This window comes from Myodes glareolus, chromosome 7 (assembly GCF_982192425.1).
Source record: "Myodes glareolus chromosome 7, mMyoGla1.1, whole genome shotgun sequence".
Taxonomy (NCBI): Eukaryota; Metazoa; Chordata; class Mammalia; order Rodentia; family Cricetidae; genus Myodes; species Myodes glareolus.
Window position 1 is genome coordinate 90,149,531 of NC_142032.1, and position 16,496 is coordinate 90,166,026.

At 42.6% G+C, this 16,496-nt stretch overlaps 1 long non-coding RNA gene across 1 annotated transcript; it reads right to left on the bottom strand.

Annotated features, from left to right (window-relative positions):
- Positions 1-12,976: 12,976 nt before the first annotated feature.
- LOC125417053 (uncharacterized) lies at positions 12,977-16,402 on the bottom strand. Its single transcript, XR_015738451.1, has 3 exons — positions 16,280-16,402; positions 13,617-13,698; positions 12,977-13,295 (listed from the first exon to the last, which is right to left on the bottom strand). It is a non-coding gene; the product is annotated as an uncharacterized LOC125417053 (long non-coding RNA).
- Between the last annotated feature and the right edge of the window lie 94 nt (positions 16,403-16,496).

Sequence of the window (16,496 nt, forward strand, 5' to 3'; positions counted from 1 at the left end):
CTTGCTGGTCACCAGCCTAGCTCCATATTCAGTGTAAGACCATGTCAAGGGAAAAAGGCAGGGAGTTGTTAGAGCAGGACACTCATTGTCCTCCTCTGGCCTTCGCTAGCCTCCAAATGGTCATATACATGTCCCACACACATGTAGGTGGAGTTTCTCTGTGTCTGGGCAGTTGCTCCCAAATAACCACGTGAAGACTTATTACTAACTATAAATGATTGGCTGATAGCTCAGGCTTTTTACTAACTAGCTCTTACATTTTAAACTAACCCATATTTTTCATCTACCCTCCGCCACGTGGTGGTACCTTCTTTCAACACAGGATGTTCATCTTGCTTCTCTCTACATCTGCTTCAAGTCTTCAGACTCTACCCTCCTTCCTCCCAGCATTCTCTCTGCCCTGAAAATCCTGTTTAGCTATCGGCCAATCAGCTTTTTATTAACAAAGAGAGAAACACATTTTCACAGTGTACAGAAAGATTATTCCATGACACACACACCCATGCTCAAACACAATAACAAATAAGTATAACAGTTTAAAAGCTTGAGGTAGTTTTTCTTTTACTGACAGAACTTTTTACATAATTTCTTAAAAATTATTATCTCCGTAATGGTTATATAACTCTGGCAATAGACCAAAATCTATCAAATAGTATATTATGAATGGATGGTTTGGAAAGTTTATGAATGAGTTTCAATGAAACTGTTTCAAGAAAAAAAAACAAAATGACATAATAAAAAATGTAGATAAGCCAATAAATTCCCTATGTTATTTTTAAACATCCTAAAGCTGTTGCACAGCTTTGTAAATATCCAGGCTCATGTGCTTCATTTTATGCTCTTAAAAATAGTATTCTGAAGGAACCCATAGGCTTTCCTGGCTGGACGACATGATTCATAACAGAGAAAAAGAGAACTCTTGCTCTGTATTTGAATATACCCAGTTTGTCTGGGCCTCATTTTCCTCTGCTGTAACACAGCGGGAAAGACCGCCCCTCCCGTCTCTGTGGTGGTATTTACTGTGCAGACGCTGACTGGGGAGCTGGGCTGCTTCAGTAAATACCTCACATCTGCAAAGCTCACTACTTCTTTTTTCCAAAGGAAGCCATTGTCTGGCACTCACAGGAAGACTCGGCCAGAACTCTGAGAAGTACGCTAGGGGTAAAGGTGACATAGTAGGGGAAGGAAACAGTCTCTCCTGAAAGCTGTCAATTGCCTTCTGCAAGTTGCCCACAAATGGAAAGTGTGTTTTGCTTTGTTTTTAGGTGAGGCTGAATGCCAGCTTTTGGAAGATACATAAAGGGGGCTAGATGACTGACTAGATTACAGACACCCTCAAACAAGACAGGAGATTGTTGGGATAATGCTAGCAATAGAAAAAAAGCATGCAACTGAGTCATTGTCATTGTGTCTGAAGTCATCAAAAGGAACAAAAATGAGAAAAATACAACCAGGGTTCTACCCTTGTCCTGGTAAAGGCCCTTCCACAATTTTACTATTCTGTGTCATTTTCCTTTCTAGAGTAATTGCCCCGGGGCAAGGTGGCACAACTATGTAGCCCCATCACTCAAGAGGCTAAGGAAAGAGAATTATGAGTTCAAGGTCAGCATGGTCCACAAACATAGCAAGACCCTCTCTTTGGGGGTGTAGGGGTATGTCATAGAGGACTTTAAGTAAAGACTGACTATCTTTTAAAATCAATTAAATGAGAGATAACTTGCATTTTCAAAAAACTTTAGCTTCAAGTTCTAAAGAGATTTAATACATTTTAACTCTTCCTGAAATCTATTTCCACAAAGTAGAAATATTGATGATAATTACAAACAGAAGACAAACTATGTCCTCTCCCCACCCCCAGCACCATCACTCAATATGAAGTGAGGTGGCATAAACCTGCAATCCCAGGATGATCAGAGTTCAAGGCCAGCCTGGACAATGCAGCCAAGTCTTATTTAAAAAAATAAATTCAAATCCTTTTGTGGGCCACTGGAGGGTAGCCCAGCAGTTGAGCAGTGGGTTCAGTTCCCAGCAATCCACACACACACAGCAGACAAAATCTCCTCTAGCTGCAGAAGGTGGTTAACATGTTCTCCTGATGTGTGGGAACAAGCCACCCTAACTCACAGACCGTGCTGGATTCTCAGCAAACTGCTCCCTCAACATGTTGGCATCCTTTTAACAGCTCCACTGACTCCCCAAGGAAGGGAGAAAATCCTAAGGGGCTCCACAGTCAGGACTCCTTTCGTCCCTAGCACATCTGGACTGTTCCTTTTCCAACTATGTAGGGAAGAGGCGTATGGGCAGAGAAGTGGTCATAAGCCCTGCCGAAGAGTTACCAGCCAGCTGGGAAGGGACTGTCTGTCAGTAAGAGCCACAAGCAAACTGAGCTGCTCTTGAGGCAGCTGGCCTGGATGGCAGCCAGTCTCAACCTCCTTCCTGGGTCAGAGAGGAGATGGCAGCCAGTCTCGACCTTTTTCCTGGGTCGAAGAGGGGAGCTCCGCACAGTCGTGTGGACCCCTGCACCAAAACAAAACATGCTCACTGGGCATGGGGTCTGGTTTCACCTTTGTAAGTGAACAGACTGAACCAGGTTTCCATAGCGGGTCAAGGGACAGGGGACAGTGAGGACCAGAGGAGTACGTGCTGTATGCTGCGTCAGAAACACACGGGCTTGTTTGGAAAGACTGAAACTAAATAAAGACTTATTAGCATAAGTCGAGCATTGTGAAATTTGGTCAAAGGGTTTTATGCAAGGATGCTCTTTAAAAAAAAAAAAAAAGCCTTCGTGGCAATGGAGAAAAATAACTGTTGTTATGTATCAATTTGTATTTTTCATGTCAACAACTGTTTTCTTTGACACTAGACTCTGGGAATAGTCTCCTAAGTTTTGGTCTTCTCCCATGAATGAAAAACAAAGTTCTTTTCACAGAACTAAAGTGTACTTTAAAAAAGAATTTTAACAAGAATAGTAAACCAACATTAGACAACCTAATGTTTTCTTTTCTTCCTTTTTTACCAATCTTCCTCTTTAACTGGGCTTATCTTCAGACGTACTAAGAGGAAAAGCTGACGTCTAACCCCTATTTAGTTCCCTTTTTGCTTTCGTAATAATTTTTCTCACATTTCCTCTATGGTGGTAGTATTTTATTGTCCTGTGAAAACCCAGCCGCAAGCCAAATAGTGTCAGTTTTTCAAGAGAGAGCAAGCGTGGGACTGAAAATTAGACATCTGCATGCAGAAGCGGTGTGCCGTTTGCTCTCTGTGTGAGGGTGGCCAAGGCTGGTTTTCTGGAAGTGTGCACTGAACTGTGACATCAAGGTGGTGATAGTGCACCTCTCCTGGGGACATACTCTTTCCTAAGCGCCTCTCTGGTGCACTGTGTGTTTCAGAGGAAAGAGCCTGAGGCCTGAGTCCAACTGGGAGGAGTGTTACCCAGCCTGAGACAGCATGGCTGGATGCACAGGCCCAGTTTTCACACCCTTAGATCATTGCAAGGAGACAAGATCTGGGCACAGAAGGCAACTCAGTACGTTTTACACAGAGACACGTGTAGGGAGTGAAGATCTGATGAGAGTTCAGTGGGTGAGAGGGTCAAGGCAAGAGCGTGAGTTGTAAGCCACAGAAGAAGCCTGTGCCAGGGTGCCCTTCTGCCCTTCTGTTGACTGCTGAACAGTTTGGATTGGGTGGGTAGCCACCCATTGCTACAGGTTGAATGAGGCAAGTCAGCAAGGAGAGGAACTATTTTCATTTTATAGACTTCCTTTTTGCCTTGACTATATTAAAAAACATTTTTATAATATTTTTATAGTTTGGGAAGTTCATATCACACGCCCCATCACACTCACTTCCCAGTCCTCCCAGGTCTGTCCCTCCACCCTTGTGACCTCCCTCGCATGAAGAAGGGGGAGGAAAGAAAGAGAGAGAGAGAGAGAGGGAGGGAGGGAGGGAGGGAGAGAGGGAGGAACAAACAGTCCAATGTGTTCCTATGTACTCAGGGAGTATGATCAAACACCCAGTGACCAGCCCTTAAAGAAACTGAGACCTTCCCAACCCGCTCCCCTGCCAGAAGTCCTCAGTGGTGGAGAGCTACACTTCAGCATCCTTATCACAATTGTTAAGACTTCTCTCTGATAGTTTCCTGTCTAGGCTGAAACATTTTTGAAGCAGGGGGAGGGGGGCTGGGGGCTGGGCAGAGATCGTCACCAAAGCCTTCTCTGTCCCTCTGTCTCAACTGTGAGACTGGCGTGATCGATGGCATTGCGGAAAGAGCTTCCTTGCCCTTTATAGTCAGTGGGATCAGGGCGTATGAATCTCTGGCCTTTTAATTTTTAATTCTTCCTTCCCTAAGTTCTGTTTTTAAGCTCTGTTCTTCACAATTCTAATTTATACATTTGCTTATTTAATCTTTCTTCTTTTCTTCTGATCCCCCTCCTCACAGAGCTCTATAAAACCTAACACTTTGACAATTTTCCACCTTTGTGCACGTACACTGTGGTCTATTAACCCGAAATTTTCTTTTCTTTTTTTGTTGGTTTTGGTTTCTTTTGTTTTGTTTGTTGGTTTGTTTGTTTTTTGGTCTTATTTTTAAAGATTACGATTTCTCTGCACAGCCTTGGCTGTCCTGGAAATTGCTCTGTAGACCAGGCTGGCCTAGAACTCACAGAAAGCGACCTGCCTCTGCCTCCCAAGTGCCGGGATTAAAAGTGTACACCATCACCACCTGGCTGTTTTCTTTCTTTTATTTGTTTATTGCTTGAGAGGGTCTCACGTATCCCAGGCTGGCCTTGAAGTTGTTACGTAGCTAAGGATGACCTTAAACTTTTGATCCTTTTTTTCACCTCTCAAGTGCAGGGATCACCTTTTGAGTACTGGGGAACGAACCCAGGGCTTTGTGCCTTCCAGACAGACACTATCAACTGAGCTACATCTCCAGTCCCAAACTAGAACTTTGTATTGAACTGGATATCTCGGGTCGCTAATCAACTGAGCCAAGTTGGCAATAATAACAGCAGCAATAACAGTAATAACAACATTTTAATAACAGTGAGCGCAGAGGTATAAGGAGAAATGTAACATAGAGTCACAGTCTCATCTGGAAATAATTTTTCCAACCAGTTGAGAAGCACCCTTGCAGAGGAGCTGCTAGCATCTGTAGAGGAAGAGCAAAGCCGCAGGGAATCTCTCCCTTCAAGCTTAGCTTGCTGCTGTGTGAGACTCAAATGAAAACAATGGCTGCCTCTAGTAAGATTTACAAGTGTGCTTTAATAACACCGGGCAGGTTTGTTTTCCTGGCTCGACTGCTTTAGAGAAGTCCCCACTTAAATCCACGTATGGTCATTTTATATCTGCCATTACACATTCTTGTTTGCTGCATGGAAGTCTTGCCAATGAGTTGATTTCTCTTTCTGTTTTGTTTTGTGTGTTTTTTTTTAAATGCCTTTTGAAACTGACCACACCCCAAACAGCAGAACAGCCCTGTGTCTATGACAGCTCCAGAAAGGCCCGAGTCAGGTACTGGGTGTAGGCGCAGGACAAACCGCATGGTCTGCCTTGGCAGCCCTGCCCTCACCTGCAAGCTGCCCACACACACTCCCTTCCAAAATGCTGCTCCTCTCACGCCAATAGTTGGCTGGGCTGCTGTGAGAGGAAGCCCGTCATGGAGCGGGGAAGTCATAGGGATCGATATTATATAGACTCAGCTTCTAAATTAAAACTTGACTTACCTTTTCAACCAAAGTCACATTACAAGCCCTACCTCTTAAAAGTCTTGGGCAATCAAGAGTTAAGGGGTACTGGAGCTGGTGTAGTCTGGGGCTGCCATCCAGGGCCAGCTGAACAGGCAGCAGGAAGGGTTTGGTTCTGGCGAGGCTACAGACAGGCCATCTGGATGCTGGGAGGACCCAGAATGCCAGCAGCAACTTTTCGGTGTTAGGCTTCATTGAGTTTGGCCTGGAGAGTCTTAGGTTTGAGAAACAAACTGGAGTCTTCTTGCAACAGGGACTTGATATTTTGAATTTTATGTAAAACAAATATCTACAACACAGTTTCTTTGGCAAAAAGGTCACTGGAACAATGTATACATGAGCAAACATACATAGAGAAATGGGGCTTGGGCTCAACGGAAGATGTCTTAACCATCATACACAAAGCCCTAGTTTGATTCCCACTATGTGTGTGTATACATACATACATATATTCATATATGTGAAAGGGAGCAGATTTTTCTAAATTTAAAAGTATATAGAGACTCTTAATGAGTTTCAATATTTTTGTTAGAAATTTGAATAGATTATTTGGAAAGAAAAATTGCTTTTTATTTTCTCTAGAGTTCTTCTAAAGATGTATTTTTCTTATAGGCAGCTGAAAAGGAATAGTTATTTACACTCACAATTAATTACACAGGCATAATGTCAGTGTGGGTCAAATGAAGTTCCTTTCATAGGAATCTTTTTTGTCTTAGTAAAAATGAAAAATACACAATAAAAGAAAATATCCTGGAGGGAAACTGTAGCAATTTCCCACCCTCTATCACTTTCTAACACACTCTGGAAGCCACCTACTTCAAGATACCACCTGTTCTCCACTGGCGATGGCACGTTTGGTTTGCATGTGTAGCTCTTAGCCTTAGCTCTGAAAGGAAAAAGTGAATGCAAATCCAACAAAATGAAAAATGAAGAATATCCTTCAGAGAACCTTACCTTACCAAAGCACAGTGGATGGAGAGAGGGAAGGATTTTTAATTTTTTAATGGTTCCCCACCACCACTGCTTTCCAAGGCATTAATTGCCACCTAGCAGCAGAGAAGGGAATTTCACACTTAGCTTCAGACTGAAGTTCTAATAACATTTCAGAAGGGTGCACAGATTTTATGGTGAACAATACCTGAGGCATCATTAGCCTACTGCAGGGTTGACCTTTTCTCTCTCCTTGAGGGAAGAAAATAGAACAGAGCAGATGAATATGTCTGAATTATTTATAAAAATATTATTTCCAGGGCCTGGAGAGATGGTTCAGAGGTTAAAAGCACTGATTGCTCTTCCAGAGGTCTTGAGTTCAACTCCAAGCAACCACATGGTAGCTCACAACCGTCTATAATGAGATCTGGTGCCCTCTTCTGGCCTGCAGGCAGGACACTGTATACAGAATAAGTAAATAACAAACTCTAAAAAAATATATTATTACCATCATGAAATGTCCATTCTTCTGTTATCTTTGCTACCTCACCAACAGGCCAGAGGACAAGGAAGCCTAGAGATAGTCCCAACAACAAAGGACACTGGCTGTGGCCCGTAGGGACAGAAATACTTGTTCATAATTCAGAGAGCACTTTCCCAAATAACCTCAGAATACATTCCTATCTTCAAAATCTAGAACAGAATATATTTTATTCTGCTAGGACAGTAAGTGGAAGCTTATTTAGAAAAAAATAGAAAGCACTTATAAGAGGTAAAATAATTTCTACATGAAACTATTATTCAAATATATTAAAGAAAGGTGTCTTTACTTCTTTATAAATCTTAGTTTAGGTACATCTTTGTGAGTTCGAGGCTACCAAGTCCCAGGACAGTCAGAGCTACACAGAAAAATCTTGTCTCAAAATACAAACAAAGAAAAAAATCTCAGTTTATATTTCTGCACTTGTGTGCATGCATGGTATATGTGTGTGACTTCAGGTGCTCATGTGTACCTGTGGCCTGCCCGTGGAGGTCAGATGTCAAGCTCAGGTGTTGGCTTTCACAGTCACCTTGTTTGAGTCTAGTTTTTTTTGTTGTTCGCTGCTGCAAACACCAGGCTAGCTGGACCTGGAGTAGTCTCTGGTCTCTGCCTCCCACTTCACCTAGCGTGGGCAAGGTTAAGTGTGTACCACTGCATCTAACCTCCGAGCCCTAGGAGTCTGTACTTCAAACCCCACTTCAATGGTTTATTTTTATCCATCAGGCACCCTGCACGTCAGTCTTTAAGGATGTACTATATGATTGTGCTTCACCAACCTTGGCAACTAGATAAGCTAAAACCAAATATTTAGGGACTAGATATGATATTACATGCCTTTAATCCCAACACTCGAAAGGCAGGTGGATCTCTGAGTTCAAGTCCAATCTGGACTTGATCTGGCCATTATAGAGTCTCTGGACTGTAAGCCCAAACAAAAACTTCTGTGAGTTGCTTCCGGTCATGGTGTTCTATCAGACGATTGGAAATGAACTAGCACACAGAAAGATATTTTCACACAAGTATATAATGTGTTTGGAGCATAGCCCTGTATCCCCATCCCTAACTTTCTTGGCTCCCTCGTTTTAGTACCATTTCCCCCTAGACAATTTTGATTCTACTTGTATGCGTAAAATCAAGGAACCACAAGTGAGAGAAAATATGCAATATCTATCTTTCTAATACTTCCCTAATTTTCCCAATGTGATTATCTTGTGGCTCCCGTTTTCCTGTAAATGAATAGCTTCAATTCTTTTTTAAGCCAGAGAAAGTTCCAATGCATGTATATGCCACATTTTACCATTCCTATACTGTTGGCCATCCTATATATATATAGGTTATTTTCATAATTTAAGCACTGTGCATAGAGCTACAATACACGTTGATACACAAGTGTCTCTATATGCCGACTTGAATACTTTGGGTAAATACCTAAGAGTGGTCAAGCTGGGCCATATGATCAAGCAAGTTTTAGTTTTGTTGTTGTTGTTGTTTTTCCTTAGAACCACCATTCTGCTGGTGGCAAAAGCCTTTGATGCCAGCACTCTGGAGGTAGAGGCAGGGGATACCTGTATACCTGTGAATTCGAGGCCAGGCCTGGTCTACATAGTGAGTTCCAGGACAGCCAGAGCTACCTAGTGAAAAGCTTGTCTCAAAAATAAATAAGCAATTCAAAAAACAACCAGCATTCTGATTTCCATATTGACTGAACTAAATTCCCACCAGCTGCACATAAGGATTCTTTTGTTCATGTCCTTGCCGGCACTTGGTTTTGTTTCCTTTTTAATTTTTATTCATTTATTTTGGGGTTTTTTGCTTGTTTGTTTTGTTTTTGAGACAAGTTCTATCTATTATGTAGCTCTGCTGTCCTAAAACTTGCTATGTAGACTAGACTGGACTCAAACTCAGATGTCCACCTGCCTCTGCCTCCAAAGTGCTGGGATTAAAGGTGTGCTCCACTACACCTAGCTTATATATACTTAATGACTGCCATCCCAATTGAGGTAAGATGGAATCTCAATGTGATTTTAGTTTGCATTTCTCTGATAAGGGTAAAATTGAATATTTATTTCTTGTGTTTATTAATCATTCGTGTTTCACCTCTTGAGGTATCTGTTCCATTTATTAGATCACTTATTTGTTGAGTTGTTTTATTTCCTAGTGCTTTTGACTTCTTTGTATGTTTAGATATTAATCCTGTCAGATGTATAGCTGGATTTTCTTCCATTCTGTAGGTTGTCCCTTCGTTTACTCTTTCCTTCCTGTGCAGAAGCTTTTGAAGTTTGTGAGCCCCTTTGTCAAGTGCTGAGGAACTGAGTCCTTGCCTGTGCCTGTATCGTCAGGAGTTTTCCTTACTGTTCCCTCAAGCTGGTTTGGAGTCTGAGGAGTTACAATGTCTTTGACCTACCTGGAGTTGGCGATCAAACTTTCAGACTTTCTCACGCTAAAGCACACAGTCTACCACTGAACTTCAATCTCTACAGGTGATCTTCATTGAACAAGTTTCAACAACAAAACAAACAACAAAAAAACTTATACCTTCCATAATCTACCATAATTTTGGAGTGTCCAGCATACAATCCTTAGAACTCTTTTCTATTCTCAGTCCGTCCAGTCCATGAAAATGCGCCCCACCCACCCCCACTTTTGGGTCGCCAGCTATGATGGTTAATGTTGTCAACTTGACAGGATCGAGAATCATCTAAGAGTAGGCTGGAGAGATGGCTCAGCGGTTAAAGCACTGACTGCTTTTCCACAGGACCAGGGTTCAGTTCCCAGCATTCACATGGCAGCTCACAACTGTCTATAATTCTAGTTCCAGGGTACTCGACACCCTCACACAGAATATATACAGGGAATACACCAGTGCACATTAAATAAATAAACACATAAATAAATCTTAAAAACAAATCCTTTAGGAGATACGGCCCTGGTCCAGCCTGCGAGGGATTACCTAGATCAGGTTAACTACAGTAAAACACCTGCTTTATAAGTGCACAACACCAACCCATGGGCTAAGGTCCTGACTGCACTGAAGGCAGGGTGAGCACAAATATCCATCTTTTTTGCTTCCTGGTGATGGATGCCCTGTGACCATCTGCCTTAAGCTACTGCCATCAGGCCTTCCTGGCCATAATGGACCGCAGTCTCAAACTGTGAGCCCAAATGAACCCTCCCTACCTTAAGTAGCATTTGTCAGGGATTCTGTTTCAGCAACAAGAAAAGTCTAGACCTCCACACATATGTCCACCATTTACTTCATACCTGCACCTGGATGCCTGACATCACAAACTTTAGATGTGAAATATATTTCTAGAAGTATAACATGAACTCCACTTTAATAAAATTTATTTCACGTGAGAAAGGGAATCATATGCCTCCTGCCCCCTGGTGAGAATTGAAAATAACATTGTATATGTTATAGGGTTATAGTCATTGGTCGAGGTGCCTGTAGAGGCCAGAAGAGGGCATGAGGGCATCAGATTTGTTCAAACTGGGGTTACAGGCTGTTGCCGTACTAGGAGATGAACCCAGGTCCTCTGCAAGAGCAGCAAGGGCTTTAACTGCTGAGCTATCTCTTCAGAACTAGAAATTACTCTTGGTTGGCTTTAAAGAAACAGTGTTCTGCTGACTTGGTTGTCCTCCAATGTTTTTGTTGATCAACTTTGCAGTTCCTGGCTAATGATCAAGAGACGTCATCAGCCAAATCCTCCTATTTATTGTTAGGGCTGTGGGAAGCAAAAGTGGGCCATAGCACCTGTCTGGGGAAATCACTAAGTCTGTCTTCCTTTATCTTTTGTTGTGTGTGAACATGTACACACACATGTGGAAGCTAAAGACACTGCGGGAGCCAGTCCTCTCTATCTACCATGTAGTCCTAGGACACTGCAGAGCCAGTCCTCTCTCTCTCTCTCTCTACCATGTAGATCCTAAGGACCAAACTCGAGTTGTTCCTTCACCTGCTGAACCACCTTACAGTGCTATATTTGTGTTTTAATAAATAAAGCTTGCCAAAGCAGCCATACTAGTCAGCCATACAGTCCAGGCCGTGGTGGCACACACCTCTAACCCCAGCAGCCCCAGCAGCCACACTAGTTAGCCACAGAGACTGGGTGGTGGTAATGCACGCCTTTAATCCCAATACTAGAGAGGAATATAAAGTGGGAGACAGGTCTCAGTCTCAGTCTGAGAATTCGTAGAGGCTGGATCGCTCCTCTGTTTCTCTGAACCTTGGTAGAGGTAAGATCTCTTTCGCAGTTTGGCTGCTTTGCTTTTCGGATCTTCGGCTTGAACCCCGGTATCTGGCCCTGTGTGTTTATTATTCATGCTGCACCATCTCGCCGGTTACTGCTGACTCTCCTAACTACATGTCATTGAGCGCTGAGTTTGTGTGGCACAGTCAGTACATGTGCAGTGGGAAACACGGCAGAGCTCTTGTCTACCAGGGGCTCAAGGCTTAATAGAGAGAGACAATGTGTAAACAAGTGAGTGAAGCGAAGTACTATGTGAGTGGTAAAATGGGACTCTGTCTCGATTTTGGCAGAGGCTCCAAGTAAGTAAAATGCCAACTATTCCACCATAAAATGGAAAACCACCAAAAGTAGAAATCCTCAGTAAGAGACGGGGAGGGGCTGCCTTTTGCAACCCTTGACTATCTATTCACTCCTAAGTTAGGGGGAAGTTTTTGGATTTAGAAGATTTTTAGAGCAATTTTTGGTGCATCGTGAGTAACAGCTTTCTCCTCGGCTGTTCCCAGAGAAAGCAACTTCAAGGATTTAGTGCAGTTTTGCTAATAGAACCGTAGAGTCAGAGGCCACCGTGGACCAGTGCCTGGCTCACACTGAGGGGTTTATTCAGTCGGTGCTCACATAACTTTATCATGCACTGTCACTGTCCTAGCATGTTTTAAATAAATCAGGGAACAGAATGAACAAAACCTCTCTGCTTTCATGGAGCCAACGAGCTAGTGGGAATTTTGCTGATGCACTGAAAAACGAGTTTGGGGTTTGGTCAAAGTCCACAGTTACTGAGGTCTGAGGCAAAGTACTCCTCTGTGAGTATTTCTTTGGATCATACTAGGCTACTGAAAAGGATCACATCGGAGGATAAAAACAAATCCACACAAAGAAGCTAACCACGTACCTGAAGATGCTAGCGATTAACAATGAGCTGACACTGGGCAGTGGTGGTGCACGCCTTGAATCACAAAACTCTGGAGGTAGAGGCACTGCAGATCTCTGAGTTCAAGGCCAGCCTGGTCTACAGAGTGAGTTCCAGGACAGCCAGGGCTACATGGAGAAACCCTGTCTCAAAAAAACCAAAACCAAAACAAACAAGCAAACAAAAGCCAGTGAGCTGACAGCCAGACAGTACATTTAGCCAAGTGTGAAAGATTACCAGTATGTTCTCCCTGGAGCAAAAGGGGTCTCCACAGGACTCAGGAAGTGACCAGGTTAACTGTAACCATCTACCAGCTCTCAGTCACAGAAATGAAGTAGCTGACTTAAGACTTTCTCCTCCCTTCCTGTTTCACCTTAGAAGACAGCCTAGTTGGCAAGGACAGAGTGTGAAGGGGAAATGTAGGCAGCGCACAGTCACCATTTCCCCATTTGCCACTGCAGACTTGAGCCAGGACAAACAAGAAACTTCTTCCTTAATATCTGTCTGATCATACTGAATGTGTTACACTGATTTCAGGTAACTGACTAGTTGACTTTAGCTGATTTGTTGGCTTTTTTAAAAACCTGATGGACCAAAAATGTCGTGAGATTTATAACATATTTTATTTGAAAGCACGGAAGAGTCAAGGCCACACTGGGTTTGTTTTCCCAGAGGGTACAAACTCACTTGTATGTAGCACCAGCTCCGTCTCAGTTCTCCAGCATAGAGTTACAACTACTAACATATGATTATGGAAATTTGCAAGTCCGCAGGGAAGAAAATTCAACTTTGCTCTTATTTAAAAGTTACTCTTGTTGGACAATAGTGGTGCTTGCCTTTAATCCTAGCACTCAGCAGGTAGAGGCCGGTCTGTGAAGTCGAAGCCAGTCATGTCTACAGAGCGAGTTCCAGGACAGCCAGGGCTACAAATAAAATAAAATAAAAATAAATAAGTCCCTATCTTTGAATGGTTATATGGTTTTCTGATATACATTTACAACAAACACACACACCAGCTTTTATGTGAGCTAGTGTCAGAAGATTGTGTCTGGAAAGATCTTTCTTTAGTAGGAACACAATGACATTACCATGACTACAAGCTAATGAGAAAACAATGCAAACAAAATGAGGGGCAAATCATTAAAGAAAGACACATATGAAAAGATTTTCACTAGCAAATAAAAGACAAGCTCATATTAGCGGTATAGTGATATTTTGTTTGTGATCTAACAAACAAAGCTTACCTGAAGATCAGAGTGCAGAGCTAAATTGCTAGCTAGCCAAAAAAGTCAGGCAGTGGTGGCACACACCTTTAATCCCAGCACCCTGGAGTAGAGGCGGATAGATCTCTGTGAGTTCGAGGCCACCCTGGGCTACACTAGATTAATCTAGTCTCAAAGAGAAACAGTCAGGGGAAAGTGGCTCACACCTTTAATCCAAGCACCTGGGATCCCCCCCGCATTTAATCCCAGCACAAGGAAGGCAGAGACAGGAGTGATAATGGCTGCATGAGGAGAGGAATAGAAGGCAGGAGGAGACAGGAGCTGGGGCAGTCTGGAGATGCAGTCTGAGGACAGGATCGATCACCCCTACAGTCTGAGGATCCAGTAGAGGCAAAATGTCTCTTTAGTGGCTGGCCACTCTGTTTCTCTGATCTCTTAGCTTTCACCCAATACCTGATCCTGGGTTTTTATTAAGAACAATTAGAATTAACATAGAGGCTGTTAGCTTTGTCTGCTCAGCAACTTGACAACATAAAAGGAATAAACAATATCCAGTGCTGGGAAGGTATATACAAAGTGGCCTGTCAGGCATCATAGAGCAGAAATTGATGTCAAACCTTACAATTAACATATTTATTATAGATGTAAATGTGTCTTCTTCCCTTGGGCCTCACGAGCTTCATAAACTCAAGTACACAACAGATATTCATGTATAAGAACAGTCACTGTACTACTTTCATAACAGCAAAACATGAAAATAACCCGTAGAGCACCAAAAATAAGTTATTACATTTTCATATACTAGACCTCCATTCAACTACTAAGACTAATACAGGTCATTACTTACAGGCATAATAAGTTGACTAAAACTTTTTAAGGGTATTAGTATGAGCCAATTTAATATGATCTTATTTATTTAAAAATTGTTTATTTGTGTGAGGCACACAATTATAGACAAGCATTGTGAAGATGAGCTAATCTGGATACTTTTTTAAAAAGTTATTCTCATGTGTATGAGTGTTCTACCTGCATATATGTAAGAACACCATATGTGTGCAAGTGTCATAGAAGCCAGAAGAGAAAGTCAGATTTCCTGAAACTAGAGTTATAGATGACTGTAAGCTGAATCAAGTGGGTGCTGGGAACTGAATCTAAGCCCTCTACAAGGTAAATGTTGAGCCATCTCTCCAGTTCCACAATTATTTTTAAATGAGTATTTAACTTGCCCATTTATTCAAAATCCATTATTCATTCAGCAATACAAATTAAGCACTTAGTATGTGCTAGCCACTGTGCTACTTCGAGGCAAATAAAACAACTTTTTCTATCAATTTAAAGTTAGAAGTTCTTCTTAAAAATAACAAGAGTTAGGCTGGAGAGATGGCTCAGCTGCTCTTCCAGAGGTCTTGAGTTCAATTCCCAGCAACCACATGGTGGCTCACAACCATTGATAATGAGATCTGGTGCATTCTTCTGGTGTGTACATATTTAACAGAACATTGTATGCATAATAAATAAATAAATAAATCTTAAAAAAAAATAACAAGAGCCTGGGCTGGAGAGACAGCTCAGTGGTTAAGAGTACTGGCTGCTCTTCCTGAGGACCTGGGTTCAATTCCCAGCACCACATGGCAGCTCAGTTATCTGTAACAGTTGCAGGGGATCTAACACCCTCACACAGACATACATACAGGCAATGCACATAAAATAAATAATTACAAAAGTAACAAGAGCCAGTGTTGATCAATTTAGAGAACAAACCAATCTCATAAACTGTTGAGAGCATGGGGGCGGGTGTAAAGACTGAGAAAGAAAGACAAGAAAAGAAAAAAAACAACAAAAAACAGGAAACAGGAACCAGCACAATGGTTCAGGGCACTTGCTGCCAAGTTGTTCAGCTCCCCAGAATCCACTTGGTGCAAGGAGAGAACCAACTCTTTCAAGTAATCTTTCACATAAATGCACACAGGGACATAAACACACATATAAAATAAATAGATAAATATAAAAGCAAATATATATTATATACATATGAAAATATTTAGAATGTGATACTAATTGCTCTGAACGTGAACATTTAAGTGATGTCTGGCTCTGCCTTCGAAGTTCATATTCTAAAGACCCTCAACCGAATCTGGGTACTTATTTTTCTTCAACAGAATTAGCAGTCTGTAGATGTCAGGTAGGCAGCGAGCACAGAGCTGTCTCCATTTCATTTGAGGACAAACCAAAAGACGCTCTTTAAAAATTCCTAAGAAAACTCGCACCTTCCCCCTAGTGGCCAATCTACCAGGCATGGCAAGTAGTTGAGGACAGCGAATTATCAAAGAGCAAAACAGAACCCTGATGACGTTCAAAGTCCGATACTAGCGAGTAATGATCATAAAATGAGCGATACGACCATGGAACTATGAAGGATGGAGCGGCTCGCCATCGAGGCCAGAAATATGAACACAAACATACACCGCACACACACACACACACACACACACACACACACACACACACACACACACACACACACAGAGGTTCGGCAGCCTCTTTCGAGGCCAGAAATATGAACACAAACACAACAGCACACACACACACACACACACACACACACACACACACACACACACACTACGGTTCTGCAGCCTCTTTCAGTCAGGCGACTCCCCAGATGATAAGCAGCACTGTCGCACCATCCCGAGCTGGGTTGCGGTGAACAGCCTGGCAGTCGGAGAGTTGGCGGGAATCAGTAATCCACCAGGAAAAGGGCAAGGAAAGTCAGGGCTTGCCGTGTGGCCACGCCCCGGTTCTCTCCGCGCACAAGCAGTCCCGCCCCAGGGTTTCCCGCCAATCCCAGTTCCTCCGCCTTCCCAGACCCCGCCCACCCAGAGCTAGAGGGCGGGGAAGCGT